Consider the following 17,301-nt stretch of genomic DNA (forward strand, 5'->3'; position numbering starts at 1 on the left):
GCTGGTTGGAGCAACAGGTCTCTGGCGGACCGTGAGTTTCTAGCTCCTCCGGACGTCACAAGTTTTTGGGCGAGATATGCTGGGGCATTGGAGTAAAGGCCTGATGTGTGATGCAAGCCAGCTTAAGTTGGATTCTGGCTTCAAGAGGGAGCCAATTTAGAGCTTTGAGGTGGGGAGAGATGTGGTCGAATTTCTTTGAGCCTGTTAGGAGTCTCGCGGCGGCGTTAAGGCAGGCTTTTAGTGGAGCCAGAGAGTTCTTGGGTAGGCCTGCGAGGGTAGAGCAACCATATTCCAGTCTGGAGATGACTAGTGCCTGGGTTGCCATTTTTAAGTCGGGAGTGTCGAGGAAAGGTTTCAGGTTACTAAAAACAAAAGCAAAACCTGCCATTTAAAGAACTAATGAACAAGTTACTTACTATACTCTTTCTGGTGAATACTCTACCTAACCACGAATTCCTCACCTTGAAATAACCCCCCAATCTCCACACTGTATCCAGAAATCTTTCTTAGTTGTGCCTTTGTGTGCTGCTTGGTGACAGGGAGTATCCACATTGGTGGTGTACTGCTCAGAAGTGACGGACCGGGGCCACATTTAAGCACCACCCTTGCAGGCTAATGTTCAGAGCCTTGTTTTTCCATTTCAACTCTATAAGATGTAGAGAATGAGAACGTGTTGGTATCAGGGACCATTTAGAAGTTAAAAAGAGACCACTTTAGAGAATGGGGAAGCGGAGGACAGAGAACAATCTGTGGTTAGATACAGTATCCACCAAAAAAGCATTATCGAAGGTAAGAACTTGTTCTTCTGATGGATATTTGTAATTGCAGATTCCTCACGTTAGAATAGATACCAGTATCTCCACAGGAAGAGGGTCAGTAGAGTGGACTCAAATTGAAAAATCCCGCAGGACCAAGAGGGCAAAATTCACTTCCTTGCTCTTAAGACAGTATTGTTTCATGAAAGTATACACTGATGGACACGTAGCAGCCTGGCAGATGTCAAGAACCCACATTCTCAGCGCCAACAAAGTGGTATGGGCTCTTGGTTCTTCAGGTGGTTGCTTCATGTTCAGTGCATAGCAGATCTTGATGCAAAGGACTATCCCCCTCGATAGGGTCCGCTTCTGCACAACCTTCTCTTTCTTTGCCCTGGAGAACCCCACAAAAAGTTGATCATCTACATGGTGTTCCTTGGTATGATCATTGTAGAAGCTCAATTCCCTTTTGGGGTCCAGTCGATGGAGCTTCTCCTCCTCTTTCAGGGGGTGAGGAGTAACAAAAATGCTAAGTTATTGACAGATTGCCCAGAGAGGGTAAGGGAGTTACAACATTTGGCAAGAATGCCACCCATGTCCTTATCACTAACATGTCTGGGAAAAAAGGTGGTGTATGGAAGTTGCATTAAATGTGCATGCCTGGAATACACCCACGCGACAAGCTGAAGTAACTGAAATGAGAAAGACAGTCTTCAAAGTCAGACGCGGGGAGTAACTACGCATCAGCTCAAAGGGCATGCGCATGAGAAACGTCAAGGTCAAGTTAAAGGGTCACTGTGGCATTACTAACAAATGTTCTTTTGGAAATTCCCGTGGAAATCCCAAAGTACAAAACCTTTGGCATTGTGTGTTCGAAAAAAATCGCATTAAGAGCTAATCAGGATTTGATTTGAAAAAAGTTTTATATAGCGCTGGCTAGACCCGGAGGTTTCAGAGCGCTTTACATGAGGATCAGTGACTTACAGGTTACAAAAATAACATCAGTTACAGTTACAAAAATTACATCCGTTACAGTTACAAAAATTACATCCGTTACAGTTATAAGAAATTACATCAGTTACAGTTACAAGTATAGGCATAGGAGAAGAACATGAGATGCACAATAACAAAAGGTTATTAGCGCGTTGTATATCCAAGACAACACGTTTTATGAGGAATGGAAGGAAAAGGGGGAAAGGTAAACAGGGGGAAGGGATGCTGATAGAGTAAGGTATACCAGAAGGGGTAACGTATTTCAGGGGAGACAAAGCAGTCAGGGCAAAAACAGAAACAGACAGACAAGACCGTGAAGAACTGTTAAAAACAATGTCCGATGTCCAACTGGGTAGATGACGGCTGAGGGGTGAACCAAAGCCAGACTCCTCTATAGCTGCATAAGTAAGCTCCACTGAGCAGCGGCCAATGATTCTCGGACTCCGCAAAACGCTTTTCCCCCCACTGTTGGAAGATACCCTGTGCTACTCGGGATGTAGACACCACTCATGTTCTGCTATGTTCGTCTGCTTTGGCAAGGATCTCCACCTCTCCCAGATGGCCTCCCCAGCCCCAGAAGGATGCATTCATTACCACCATAATCGCCGGGTGGGGAAGAGAACCTTACTCCTGGACCAATTGCGCTAGACCAGCCACAACTGCAGATCATGAGTCACCTTGAGATCTGGAGGACTTTGATCAGATTTCCTCGATGCGGTCCTCTTGGAACTTCAGATTATATTTCAGAGTCCTAATGTGGTCTTTTGTATAGCTGACAAGGAGGATGCAGGAGGGTAGGAGGCCAATGTAGTGTAGTTCCTATATCCCTGATAGGCTCTGCGCATTGGAATAACATACAATATAGATTTGACATAGGACTAAGGTCAGTATGTCTCTATCAACTATATTAAACTTAATTACTTTTGTGTGCCAGCTAACTCAGAGGTCACTAGAAACTTCTCGAATATACAAGAAGGGATTAGTCTGAAAACCGCATAAACATGACAACTTTGTTTCCTTTTAGAATCGGAACAGTCTCAGAATCGTGGAAACAATAGATAACAGTTTCACTCAGTCAATCGTGCATGCTTCGTTTCTACAGAGTTGCACAGAAATAGAGAGACGGGTGTTTCAATAAAAGGGTTTATTGAACAGTCTTATTTCTCATGCAAGAGATATGAATTGCTACAATCGTAAGACAGACTGCAAAGTACAATATATACGAGGTTAGCAGTAAGATAAAATAATACTGCAATAGCATGGTTTGTAGCTATGACATATATCAAAATACAAACATAAGTAACATAAGCTAAAATGTGCTACTCATCTGATGCTTCTAAATTGTTCTACCCCAGTGTACCTAACCTAAGTGCAGTACGAGGTTTGAAGTAGGTGCCATTTCTAAAGTATAGCTAGCTATATTTTAGTTTAGCCAAGAGTTGTCAAAAGTTTCTCTAAGTTCTAGTCAGCTCCATACCTTAGAATGAGAGAGGTTGGAATCTCTTTTCTGGACTCGATAGTCTAACCCCCCGCAAGGGAAGTCAGAGAGCACTGGAGCTGGATTCTCTGCGAGGAGGATGGCAGTGTCAGGTCAGTCAGGCTGGAACTCGATCTCCTTCCGAACTTGCCGTGGCGAACCGCGTAGTCTGGGTTGGACCGAATCCTCCGGGAACTGCAATTTGCCAGGGCAAGTGCTGGTATATTTATACCTTGAAGGTGTCTAGGAATGCCAGTATTGACCTAAAAGTCGGGCAGAGGAACGTCATGAATGAACCCCTAAGGATTAGATGTTCATGCATACTTAATGAGTTCTTGGAGAAATCAATATTCAAGCTGAGGGAAATTCCTAAAGGCTTAAGGGTCTGGTTTTCCAAGAATTCGTTGTGACGTGGATGGACAGATGTAGGTGGCCATGCCTGTATTTGGTTTGTACGGACAATGTCTAAATAAGGGCCGGATTTCTATGTCCAAATAAGGGCAATGTGAATTGTACCTATATAAGGGCATAAATCGAGAAACCTATATACGGAATCTAAATCTGCACACAACACCAAGACGCCTCAGAGCTGCTCTCACCAGGATTAAGGACCGAGCTGAAATATAGAGATCTTAGCCTGAATGTCCCGGCAGCACTGCAGCAGAGGGAAGGCCCTGAACTGCTTTGTGCCCATGATAGCTCCAATGAATGGAAGCATGGAAGCCTCTGCGAAGGAGTTGGATGCATCTTCGGCTCATTGTTAGTGAACCCCAATGACATCAGGAGCTTCACTAGCATCTGAAGGTGGTCTACGGCTAACAGTGTTGAGACCGCCTTCAAAAGCCAGTGTTCGAAGCAGGGGTAAACTGGTATCCCTGATCTCATCACTTTTGTCATCACCCAAGGGGTACTTGTGAGGTGAGCATGGCAAACTGAAGATGCTCCTGGTCAACCATGGACTGTAAGTAATATCTGTTGGACAGCAGGATGTCAGTGTGAGGAAGGCAAAGACTGAAGATCCAAAATAGGCATGAGCCTACGTCCTTCTTCCGGACAAGGGAATAGTGAGTGTGACAGTCCTGTCCTCTTTGCAAGTTTGGTAGCATCTTAATTGCACCCTTGGAGTGTAATAGTTGCACCTCTTCCAGCAGAATGGGCAGATGTTCTTCTGAAATTCACTGATGCTGGGTGAATATTTGGCCGGGCAAAAAGTAAAGGCAAGGTACAGCCAAGTTAAATGGTTTTAAAGGCCCATCTGACGGACATGAATGATCGCCATCTTGGGATGAAATAATGGCAAACTAAATTGGTTCGGTGGCTGTTGCAGAAAAGGAAGCGGAGTGGGAGAACAGATGCCCCTATTGGCCGACATTGCCCGCAAGACCAATGCCAGACTGGTGGATGAAAACAAGCTTTTGCCAAAAGTCTTATGCTGGGACGCTTGGCCACCTGCCTATTTACCGGTGGGCAAGAAGAGGGCTTTGACCAAGTGGACATCAAGGTATCTGTGAGCAAATTGTTAAAAGGGAGCAAGGGCTCTAAAATGACAGGTGCAGGCCATAAAATGTCTGTCAGGACATTAGTTTTGTCCTAGACTGTAAATGCAGAGCCTCAGCTCCCTGCCTGCCCGCCACTGCAAAGGAGGCACTTTCTTCTGTTGGTAGCTCCAGTGGTGAGTCAAACCTTTGCCGCAGGAGAGGAATCAATTCCACAGGCCTCTTGCAAATCCATGTAGAAAGAATCATCTGTGTAGTGAGGGGGAAGAACGTGATTTATATTGCCACCATCATCTTCATCTTGGAGTATGCCTTGCACTGAATCTGAGCCAAAGAGATAATGGATCTTTGTTTGTGTGTATTCCCTGGTAGATACCTCATACTAGAGACCAAGATCAATATCAAGCCTAAGTTTCCTCATGGCAGACAGCTCTCTTTCAGTGCCAGTAGCATCAGTACTGGTTTCTATTTGGAAGGGACCAGCACAGGCTTTTTAGCCAGAATGGAAGTCTTTACCAGTGTTGGTACAGGGTCCAAAGCAGGCCCCAAAAAGTCTGAGTGCACAGAGGACAGATCCACCAGCAATAACCCAACTGGTGGCCACTGCAGTTCCTTGTTGCCCGAAGAAACAGTGAGCATATAAAAAAGTCTGTAGCATGGCCTTCTTAAATAAAGCCTTCATTCTGCTGTGGGTTGCCGATGGCACAGGAAGCCCGGAGCACACTAGGATCATCTAAAAATTTGCTCCATAACCGGGGACCTTGAAAGTAAACGGCTCAAACCATGATGCTCTCATTCCTTCTTTTTTAGGTTCAGAGTGGCAGGAAATGGTCGAGTCCTGCTTAGTTGTTTATGTGTGAGGTTGGAGTTTGATTTTGACTTGGAGGACTTACAGAAGAGACGCTGACCACTCCTGTAACGGCCTTGGGAGCAAGACCAAGTCTGTATCCGTAACTGGTAGCAAGACTTATGCAAAGGCCATGACTACTTCTTTGACAATGTACAGCTTCTCCTCCCGATCCCGGTTTGACTTCCAGTGCATGAAGACACATTGATTGCACACCTTCAAGCCATGGTCCGAACCAAGACACCAGAGATACACTTCGCATGGGTCTGTGATAGACATTTGTTTTTTAGGTCTGGAATGGTTTGAAACCTGCAGTTTAGGGTGGGAATATCATTCCCCAGCATACTCAAATTTGTTTTTAGTGGTCAGAAGATCAACAAAATTGGTAGCAGAAACCAGATTGGTGTGGGAAACTGCATACAGAAAGGAAGTGTCATCAGTGGATGGGAGTGGTGCATACATGCATTTCCACTCTGTCGCTTCTGTGTGGGTTTGGAGACAACACAGTCACATGGTGTCATCTAGCAGCACAGCTAAGAAAAGTGAAGGATCGGTCTAGCATCTATGGAAAATTCTATGGTGAGGAATCTGCAGTTAGAAGTAGGGCCCAAAAAGTAGAAAAATATTGATTTTAGAAACAAAATTGACATGCCCACATAAAAACATTAACACTGTTTTGTTCTATTTCTTTGTATTCCTAGGGCACCTGGGTATTTTAGGTTTATACATTTTTTAGCTGCAGCAAATGAATGCGGACTCAGATTCATTTGAACTTCCTAACAGTTCACAACTGCCCATTTCTTTCTTTTTTTAAATTCTTTTTATTAGTAAAATAGGCAGGGTACATCAACAGCTTTTGCAATACATTCAGAAAGGTAAGACATCACAGGCGGAAATCGAGATATAGACAATCATAATCAGTGGTTTAGTTTTAAACCTCTTATTATCATCTCTTGACCTTTCAAATGGCGACACAAGCTTGGGAGGGAGTTAGAGGTGGTGTGGATATATTACCCCTGGTAGATTGTTTTTTCAGTTCCAATACACCAGTCCATGTCAGGTTCCAAAGCTTTAAGTGTTGGCACCTCTAGGCCCCCCCCACAGTTTCGCAATGTTACATTTAGCTATCGTCATTCCCAAGGTGACCCAGATCCTTTCTTTGTTATTCAGGTCTGTAGTTCCCCATATATTTAAAAGGCATTGCTTTGGTTCTTGTTCTAGTCTGTTCTCTAATGTTTCTCCCATGTAGTGTGTTACCAGGCCCCAATATTTAAGAATGTGGGGACAAACCCAGATTGTGTGGTATAAAGTGCCTCCCTGTTCACATAGTCTCCTGCATGTCGGATCTACCCCAGTGTTAAACTTAGCAAGTGTGTGGCCTGAATAGTACATTTGGTGCAGTATCTTAAGTTGTATCAGTCTGAGCCTTGCAGGAATAGCCACCGCTCTGGGTGAAGACACTGCTTCCTGCCATTCATCGTCATCTAATTCTTCAATGTCTCGTGTCCAGCACTCTGAGTTGAATAAGGGTATCTGGGGAGCTGCTAATTAACTTTAAGTCAGTGAGATCGCCCGCGATCCATGTATTCAGTAAGAATTCTGTCCTCAAGCGTGAGGACTCGGGAAATACCCCCCCCCCCCTCATCCAGGGACGGCTATCTGAAGAGCACGTTTGATTTGCATGTACCTAAACTGTTGCAGTGTCTGCAAGGTCATATTCACTTTGAAGTGTATCAAAGGGGATCACTCCCTCTAGGTCCCACAAGTCGCCCACCCGGGAGATACCTCTTAGGTCCCATCTATCGAATCCCTTGGAGTACCACAGGGTTCCCAGTCGCCCCGTGTCCCCTAGTGGGGTGGCAAGTGTAATTTTGTTATCCCAACCAAGACTTTTGTTTGCTGCATGCAAGGTTTTCAGTGTGGGTTTGGTCGGGCCTATTAGCTGAAGCCATTTTGGTGTAGCGTAGAGTGCCATCTCGTATCTACCATACGGCAGGACATATTTGTCCATCTTAAATGCTGGTTCGTCATGGGGTCTGTGCAGACATCGATTAATCATCATGAGGTGTGATGCCCAGTAATATTTCCGCATCCGTACCCACCTCGTACCAATTTCTGTGTGGTGACTCAAGGGGGCTGCCATCCCACAGGAGCACTCTCTGTTCGGTATCTATGGCTTTGAAGTAGGGCGCCAGGACCAGGTATGGTGTATTTTGAAATATATATTGGAATCTGGTGGGTGCCATCATCATAAACAGTGCAGCACGGCCCACCAGAGAGAGTGGAAGGGACCTCCAATGAAGCAGATCCCCTTATAGTATTTGCAATGGGGGTTGGAAATTTCGGTCACAGAATTGGGCCGGGTCAGTGGTGACATATATACCTAAGTAACGGAACCCCTAGGTGGTCACTTTTGCCTCGCAACCCCCAGGCAAGGGGGTGGAGGCATACCACTGAGTACATAGATAATAGATTCTGTCCAGTTGATACCGAATATTTCCTAAAATTAGTCAGTACATTCATGACTTTATTCAATGAGGCCCTAGGTGATGCCAGATATAAAAGCACATCGTCATCATAAAGGGAGGTCTGATCCTCCCATTCCTCCTTCCAGCGCAGACCTCTTATCAATGGATCACCACGGATCCAGGTGGGCAGGAGTTCGAGGCCAGTGCAAAAATTAAGGGTAATAAGGGGCAGCCCTATCTCATCCCCCTTCCAAGTGGGAAGGTTGGGGAAATCTTTTCGTTTACTACAACGGGTGCTAGTGGACAGCTATAAAGGAGTTGTAACCAAGCAATAAAATTTGGCCCAAATCCCATCTTTCCCAATGCTGCAAACAGATAATGTCATTCAATGTGGTCAAAATCCATTTTGGCATCCAATGACACCATGATTGCATCTTTCCTGAGGGTATCCACACACGCCAGCACTCCATGTAATCTGCAAAGGTTTAAAGCAGTATTTCTTACAGGCATGAAGCCTGATTGGTCTGGGTGCACTAATTTTGAAATAATCTGTACTAGCCGCATGGCAAACGATTTTGCCAGAATTTTCGCTTCAGTCTTTAGTAATGACATGGGGCGATAAGAAGAGCAACGGTCTCTTGGTTTGCCTTCTTTGTGTGTGTAAAACAACAATGGTGGCTAATCGTTGATCTAGTGGGAGTTTACCCAGCGACCGGCTTTTTATGTACATGTTTTTAAGATAGGAGGCCAGTTTAGTCGCTCCCATCTTATAGAGCTCAATTGGGAAGCCATTAGGCCCCCTTGCTTTCTGTGGTCAAAATGTACAGATGGCCTGGGTTATTTCATCATCAGTTATATTGGACTCTAGAAGTTCCAGGTCTTCTGAGCTGAGAGAGGGTAGGGGCATGTCCACTAACAGTTCTGTGGATGCTTTCCCATCGGAGGTACCACTTGGGGAAAAGATCCGCTCTTAAAACTTTGCAAACTCGTCTGCTATCAATTGCGGGTCGCAGAGCATCTCTCCTCGATCCGTTGAGAGTTTGGTCACTAATCTGCTTGCTCTTTCACGAGAAACGAGCCAAGCAATTAATTTCCCCGCCTTGTCTCCTACTTCATAAATTTTGTGGCATGTTGCTCTTCCTTTGGCCTTACCCGCCTTCCCAGACAAAGTCTTTATATTCTTTCAGTTTGACATCCAGTGCATGTTTGACTCTCCTAGTGTCCTCAACAGGCAGTTCCCCCTCCAGTTCCACAATTTCATTTGCTAGTTTCTCCACTAATGCACGCTTTTCTTTCTTAACCACAGCTATCAGGGTGAGAGCATGCCCCCTAACTACTATCTTGAGAGTCGATGCAGAGTCCACCGACTCTTCGTTTTCACGGAAATAGTAGTCTATCCCACTCATCAACCTGTTTTTTACTTGCGGTAGTTAAGATACCATGGACTGACCCTTGGCATCTTTACGTTCTGTTGCCCTCCCGATGGGCAATATGCCCACAGGGGGGAGTGGTTAGATAGGCTCCTCGCCAATTGGCATAGATTTTTTGTTCGTGTCCACCAGATTCATAGCCTCAACAACTGCACATTTCTGAAGGGTTGCCCCAGACTTTTGCCTTCCATTGATGAACCAGTTTTTGTTGGTTTTTAGCCCAATGAGCACTTCCCCTTATCTTATTTGCAATGGGGTTGGAGATTTCGGTCACAGAATTGGGCCGGGTCAGTGGTGACATGTATACCTAAGTAACGGAATACCTAGGTGGTCACTTTTGCCTCGCAACCCCCAGCCAAGGGAGTGGAGGCATACCACTGAGTACATAGATAATAGATTTTGTCCAGTTGATACCGAATATTTCCTAAAATTAGTCAGTACATAAATGACTCTATTCAATGAGGCCCTAGGTGACGCCAGATATAAAAGCACATAGTCATCATAAAGAGAGGTCTAATCCTCCCATTCCTCCGTCCGTCGAGGCCAGTGCAAAAATTAAGGGTAATAAGGGGCAGCCCTGTCTCATCCCCCTTCCAAGTGGGAAGGTTGGGGAAATCTTTTCATTTACTACAACCTGTGCTAGTGGACAGCTATAAAGGAGTTGTAACCAAGCAATAAAATTTGGCCCAAATCTCATCTTTTCCAATACTGCAAACAGATAATGTCATTCAATGTTGTCAAAAACCATTTTTGGCATCCAATGACACCATGATTGCATCTTTCCTGAGGGTACAGACACACGCCAGCACTTCATGTAATCTGCAAAGGTTTAAAGTAGTATTTCTTCCAGGCATGAAGCCTGATTGGTCTGGGTGCACTAATTTTGGAATAATCTGTACTAGCCGCGTGGCCAACGATTTTGCCAGAATTTTCGCTTCAGTCTTTAGTAATGACATGGGCGATAAGAAGAGCAACGGTCTCTTAGTTTGCCTTCTTTGTGTGTGTGTAAAACAACAATGGTGGCTAATCGTTGATCTAGTGGAAGATTACCCAGCGACCGGCTTTTGATGTACATGTTTTTAACATAGGAGGCCAGTTTAGTCGCTCCCATCTTATAGAGATCTATTGGGAAGCCATTAGGCCCCCTTGCTTTCTGTGGTCAAAATGTACAGATGGCCTGGGTTATTTCATCATCAGTTATATTGGACTCTAGAAGTTCCAGGTCTTCTGAGCTGAGAGAGGGTAGGGGCATGTCCACTAACAGTTCTGGAGATGCTTTCCCATCGGAGGTACCATTTGGGGAATAGATCCGCTCTTAAAAATTTGCAGACTCGTCTGCTATCAATTGCGGGTCGCAGAGCGTCTCTCCTCGATCCGTTGAGAGTTTGGTCACTAATCCGCTTGCTCTTTCACGAGAAACGAGACAAGCAATTAATTTCCCCGCCTTGTCTCCTACTTCATAAATTTTGTGGCATGTTGCTCTTTCTTTGGCATTACCCGACTTCCCAGACAAAGTCTTTATATTCTTTCAGTTTGACATCCAGTGCATGTTTGACTCTCCCAGTGTCCTCACCAGGCAGTTCCCCCTCCAGTTCCACAGTTTCATTTGCTAGTTTCTCCACTAATTCACGCTTTTCTTTCTTAACCACAGCTATCAGGGTGATAGCATGCCCCCTAACTACTATCTTGAGAGTCGATGCAGAGTCCACCGACTCTTTGTTTTCACGGAAATAGTAGTCTATCCCACTCATCAACCTGTTTTTTACTTGCGGTAGTTAAGATACCATGGACGGACCCTTGGCATCTTTACGTTCTGTTGCCCTCCCGATGGGCAATATGCCCACAGGGGGGAGTGGTCAGATAGGCTCCTCACCAATTGGCATAGCTTTTTTGTTCGTGCTAACTGAACAGCTACAGTAAAAATATAGTAAATTCTAGACATACTATTGTGGGCCCCTGAGTGGAATGTAAATTGTTGCCCATCTGGGTTGTGTGTTCGCCAGATGTCCACCAGATTTATAGCCTCAACAACTGCACATTTCTGAAGGGTTGGCCCAGACTTTTGCCTTCCATTGATGAACCAGTTTTTGTTGGCTTTTAGTCCTCTGAGCACTTAACCCCTGCTAGCAAGTAGCAAGGTGATTGAGCTCTCCCTTCTAAACATGGTAAAATGGTTATACACCTGAATGGATTATTTAATTCATTTGTAAGTCCCTAGTATAAGGTACTACAGGCACCCAGAGCCTGTAGATGAAATGCTACTATTGGGCTGTAGCACTCCTCACAGTCCGACTGAGAATGCAAACCAGCCCTCGCAATTAAGTCAGACCGACCCAGGGAAGAGGGGTTGGGGGATGCTGGTGGGAAACACTGCTGAAGCTTTTGTTAAAGGGAGCAAATACCGGCCCACAGTAACAAAAGCAGCGCCCACTGCTCCAAAACCAGCCCACACCCTTCCAGCCCACTGGATAAATGCCCGGTGCCCGCTACGGCCAGTCTGGCCCTGGCACTCATTAAAACCACCCACAAAAGTAGCCCTGTAAAGCATGTCTTAAGGCCTGCCTTTGCTGCCTGTGAATGCAGCTTCAAACTGGCATTTCCAACTTGCAAAATAAACATGTTGCCACACGTAAAATGTCCTTTATAATACTTATAACTCACCCCTATGATAGGACCTAGAGGGTAATAGAGCAGGGACCGGTGCATGGTATTTAAAAAGTCGGACGTGTACTTAGCTTTTACATTTCCTAACAGAGAAAAACTCCTGCCTAGCTCCTCCCATACACTAAGACTGGGTTACCTTCACAAGCGATAAGCGATAACTTCAGTTTCGGAGCAGATAGAGAAATACTTCCTCCACTCATTTGAAATGTAATTAAAAATCCACTGTAATGGTAAAGTTGTATTTAAAATTACTATTCTGAAAATGCCACTTTTAGAAAGCTAAAGTATACAAAAAAGTGATGGATAGAATGCTTGAATTAATCTCAACCACTAGTAACTACTCGGGCTGCCTCCCAATCCATGACTATTTTTCACCCTATGTCACCGCAGTTTGGACCAAGCCTAATGTAAATTAGTCTTGTCCTTGCTCCAATCTGATCAGTCCAGCCCCAACTGCCAAGCCAGGTCCTCCCAGAACCAGAACACAAGCAACCCCGGACCGGCTTTGCCAGAGTTATGGGCTCATCAGCCAGGTACAGCTTGGTTCCAGTGACATAGGCTTAACTGAGACCAGAAAGTTGCGAGTGACTCTTTGTGCATGTTTGGAGATATTTAAGTATTCACTTTTTAAAATTCATAACTGCGGTTCTACTTCTTGGATTTCTGTGTTTTTATTTATTCAAATGTACTCCATTTCTTTAAATTGGTTCAGCATTTTTCTAGTGTTGTTTTAACATTATCGCTGTTTGAGTGCTGCATACATGCTTTACATATTGCTACTAAGTTAAGCCTAACTGCTTAGTGCCAAGCTACCAGAGGATTAAGCACAGGTTTAGAGATTTTTGTGGGTCACCCTGACCAGTTCTGTGTTTATTATTTGAGTGGGGCTCTCACCCCCTCTAACTAATAACCGAAATTCTTACAACCTTGTTTTTTGAAGAAGGACCTACCTAGGCACGCAGGGAGTGGGTAGCAAAGCACTGAGCTCCTGCCTTGCTGGAATCCTGATTTTATGATTGCAGAAGCTGGTTACGGTGTCAGAGTCATGTGTAGGACGCCCCATGGCACAAGGAGCAGTGCTTCAGATATTGTTGGCTCCCACAGGTACAGACAACAGGCTTGTTTGTCGGGGAGCACCTTGCGGCAACAAGATAATGTCGCTCATGGAACACACTTCAGCTGGCATATGAGGAGGAAGGACAGGCAGCATACAGTGATCTTCCCGATGTGCATGGTAGGTGGGACAGAGTAATACCCTAACAGAGTGTGGAGACCAGATCGAGAAACACCTGTGCACACTGACAGTGGCAGACTGCAGTGAGAGAGACCTACTGGGGATCGGATAGGCAAACACTGTGGGAGGACGAACAACCGGGAGAATGAGCGATGTGTGTCCGTTAGAGTGTGGTTTACCGCCTGTCTAGCAGGGCACCCAGAGAACGATAACACCAAGAGCTCTCATGTGCACTGACCACCGGAGTCCTTTGCCGCTGCTCCGATGCAGTGGGGTGAGTCCTTAAAAAAAAAAAAAAAAAATCACTGGCTAATGATATAACACCAGGAGACCCAAAAGACACAAATAGACCCTAACATGGCATTGGAAACCCCCCACTCAACATGACTTAAATGTAAATGTAAATGTATGGATACTTGTATAGCGCACGACTACCCGGAGGCCTCTCGGCGCTTGTACGAATACCGCTGTGGAACCCATCCTGGCTTTTCCCTGTGAGGCGTCCACTCCTGGGCACCCCCAAGGTGAAGGCCAGGCATCCTTAGCGTTGTGGGGGCCGTTGTGGAGATTAAGCAAGCTATTGCCCAGAGTTGCAGAGTGGGACTCCATGATTAGAATGGCACCGAGGCGAGAATTATCAGGTCCGTGGAATTTTGAGCCCAAGACCCGCCGAGGCGGGGAATTGAACCCTGGTCCCGGGCTAGACCTCTGCATCAGGGTCTGCCGCTCTAATCATTGAGCCACACTTCTCCACTAATGGCTTCAACTATTATTCTGATGTCTGCATACTGTGCCCATCTCGTTGAGTGAATGGGCTACTGGGATCAGAAAACAAAACTACATAACACGCAGAGAGGCGGGAAGCGACCATCCATGTGGGACCCTGGTGGAACATCAAATGGCATTAACCAGTTAGTCAAGGGGGCGTATACAGGAGATATATTTGATTGACATGGCCCCAATAGACCACAACAACCTCTTTATGTGGAGTGGTGGAGGCATGGGCTCTAATGTCAAGTCATAAAATACGTATATGTCTTTGGTGATATAACTATACTACATATCCTTTATTGCAGGTTCTAAATTTCTCCTTTGTTCTAACAGGGTTGCACAAGTTCATTGAATGCAATAGCATTTTAAAAGACTTCAGGCCTAGTAGGGGTACAAAGACTGCTACTGTAGATATCCGAGATCTTCTGTTCACCCTTGACTCTGCAGCCTTTGAGACAGCAGACCCCAAGAACCACTATCACAAATTGGAAAACTAAACAGAGATGAACAGGACAAGGCTTACATGGTGCCAAGCGTTCCTCTCAAACCATAGTCAATAAAACAAAATGGGATTATTCTCCTTGACTATGAAACCCAATGGGTGCTGGGTCTTACACTGTTCTACTATTTTTCACTAATGTTTAAACATTGCATGAGATCGCTTGCTCAGATTACCTCCCTTTATCAACTACCATTCCAAATGTATGCAGTAGTAGTGGCTACCACTCAGTCTGTCAGTTTATCCTCTCCCATCTCATTACAATCTGGGGTCTACAATACTACTCCCGACCCCAATCATGTGACCAGATGGGAGAGGGTGATGTGAAAAAGGAAGATACTGACAGCTGGAGCCTAGGCATCTTTACATAGACAACAGCTTTCAGTTTACTGCTTCTGTGCTCAAGGGAGGAAGGCGCTGTGTAGGAACATGGATCTGCCCAGAGCCAGCATCTGAAAAGGACCAGCATAGGTGACTGAAGGTATTAAATTTTTTAAAAACTCTGAAATGTTGTGTGTATAAGTGTGTCTGTGTTTAAGTTCGTGAGAATAAGTGGGAGTGAGAATGACTGACTCACAGTCTGGGAATAAGTGAGACTAATAGAGAAGGGGGTAACAGTGAGTGGAAGCAAGTGAGACTGAATAAGCTTGAATGAATAAGGGCGAGGAACTGTAGGTGTATGTAAGAGCATAAGTGAGTGCATGTGCATGTGATGATGTGTGGAAGTGCAAGCAAGAGTGAGTGATGGTGAGTGAGTGAGAGTATGTTACTGAGTGAAAATAAGCAAGACCGAGTCGAGTGAGACAGTGTGAATGACAAAGTGAATGAGAATGAGTAGAAGGTAGTGATAGAGTGCTATGCAGATTTGTAGAGTGCACTATCACCCGTGATGGTATGCTGGCTCTGAGCAAGTGTGAGTCTAGCCAAACTTAGAGTCCAGCGGGTCTACCTGAAAGGCCAGGGCTTCAGCTTTTTGTGAATTCAAAAAGTGAGGAGGAGGCTCTTATGTTTAGTGGCAGGTCAAGCCAAGCATTAGGAGAGATGCATGAGAATGAACGAATGAATGAATGAAAATATTTATAAAGCGCAGCCTACTGCCCGTAGGCGTCTAGGCGCTATACAGATCAGAGAGGTAATGAATTTTGGGAGTTTGTGGACGAGAAGGCTCAACCACCGAATATGTGTGGAATATGTTCAAGTAGAAGTCTGGACAAGTGGAGGTGTCTGGAAGGTTTGTGAAAGCAGATGTCATTAATGAGGTTGACCCTGTAGGAGAAGTCCTGAAAACATAAGCTTCTTAGTTTTGAAAGATCTAGTGGCTCTAGTCACAAGCTAGTGATATACAAATCAATAACAATAAAATAATAAATTATAAATTATACAGGTACGAAATCCATTTCACATTGAAAACACATCTGATAGTCAAACCATTATTCTGTAAAGTACCTGTGTACAGTATCTACGGACAAAAATGTTCCACCTAACCAAAATGTCTATTTCAGCTACAGCCAACTATGTAGCCACAAACATAGGGAAAGATTTAAAATAATGATTTCGGGACATACCTGGGTTATTTGTGGGGAGGGGTGCTGGAGCCCAGGCAGTGTGGTCTACCACCTGTTGCAAGGATCATTTGCTCGGGCCGGTCTGGAACCAAGATGGCGCCTGGGATGAGAAGGGGAGCAGCAGCAGCAGAGTAATGTGGTAAAATGTTGAAAAGAGCAATAAGATGGTAATCTTAATGCAGGGGATGTTGGGAACAGTATTTAGATGCCGACTACATGGACCTTCAAAGAAGGATACATGCTAGGGCTGGGCAACGTGGGGAAAAATGCAATGGTAACACAAACCCATCAGCAACCTGAACCTAAAACCTAGAGACAGGAGCTTGGATTTGGTTGGGGAGGAGGGGGCGAGCGGGGAGGAAATAAGCAAGGGAAGCCCTGGGACTGATGAATTAGATACGGCTGGGTCAGAGCTAGCAAATGAAAAATAAAACGATTATAGTATATTGTTTTGTTTTCCACCTGATGGCATGGGGCCAGTGGGGCGATGCTCCTCCGCCATTGCAAAGGAGCCGCCCTGCCCACCACAACCAGAGAGAATAGACATGCAGTACCAACACTTGACACAAATAACGACCAATGTGCTTGAGTGGAGGAGAGAGGGTCCGAAAATGTGTGAAAATGTGTGAAATAGTGTTGGAGGACCCCTGTTGCAGGACATCTGGTGGCAGCACCTACACTCTTCTTATGTGCACAAAAGACACCACAAGCAGGCACCTGGATTTCATGCTAACAGGAGGTGACTCATTAAGGCGACCCGACAGGGAATTCCCAGGGCCCGCCATTATTGCATGTCATTTCTGAAGTGAACGCCGTCCAAACAATCAGCCCAGATGTCTGTGGTTGGCTCCTTTGATTCCTACAAAAGAAAAAAGTGATGCCAGAGGTGGAAACTCCTGTTCAGACTCAATGGCACTAACAAAAGGAGACTTGGTGGCCACTTCATAGACTTTCAAGGCTGAGCTCCAGGAGATTAAGCTCAGTTTTACGCCAACAAGTGACTGATCTCCACTCAGATCTCAATGAGAAATCATGACGTTTCGCTGTGAGATTGACTTCTTGGGACAAGAATCATAGATATTGAGGGCAAATTACAAATGCT

At 45.1% G+C, this 17,301-nt stretch overlaps 1 protein-coding gene across 1 annotated transcript in view; it reads right to left on the reverse strand.

Moving 5' to 3' along the window:
* Positions 1–17,301, reverse strand: part of FBXO22 (F-box protein 22) — a 285,060-nt gene that overhangs the window by 142,254 nt on the left and 125,505 nt on the right. The gene's annotated exons all lie outside the window — the stretch shown is intronic.

This window comes from Triturus cristatus, chromosome 3_1 (genome assembly GCF_964204655.1).
Source record: "Triturus cristatus chromosome 3_1, aTriCri1.1, whole genome shotgun sequence".
In the NCBI taxonomy this organism is placed as follows: domain Eukaryota; kingdom Metazoa; phylum Chordata; class Amphibia; order Caudata; family Salamandridae; genus Triturus; species Triturus cristatus.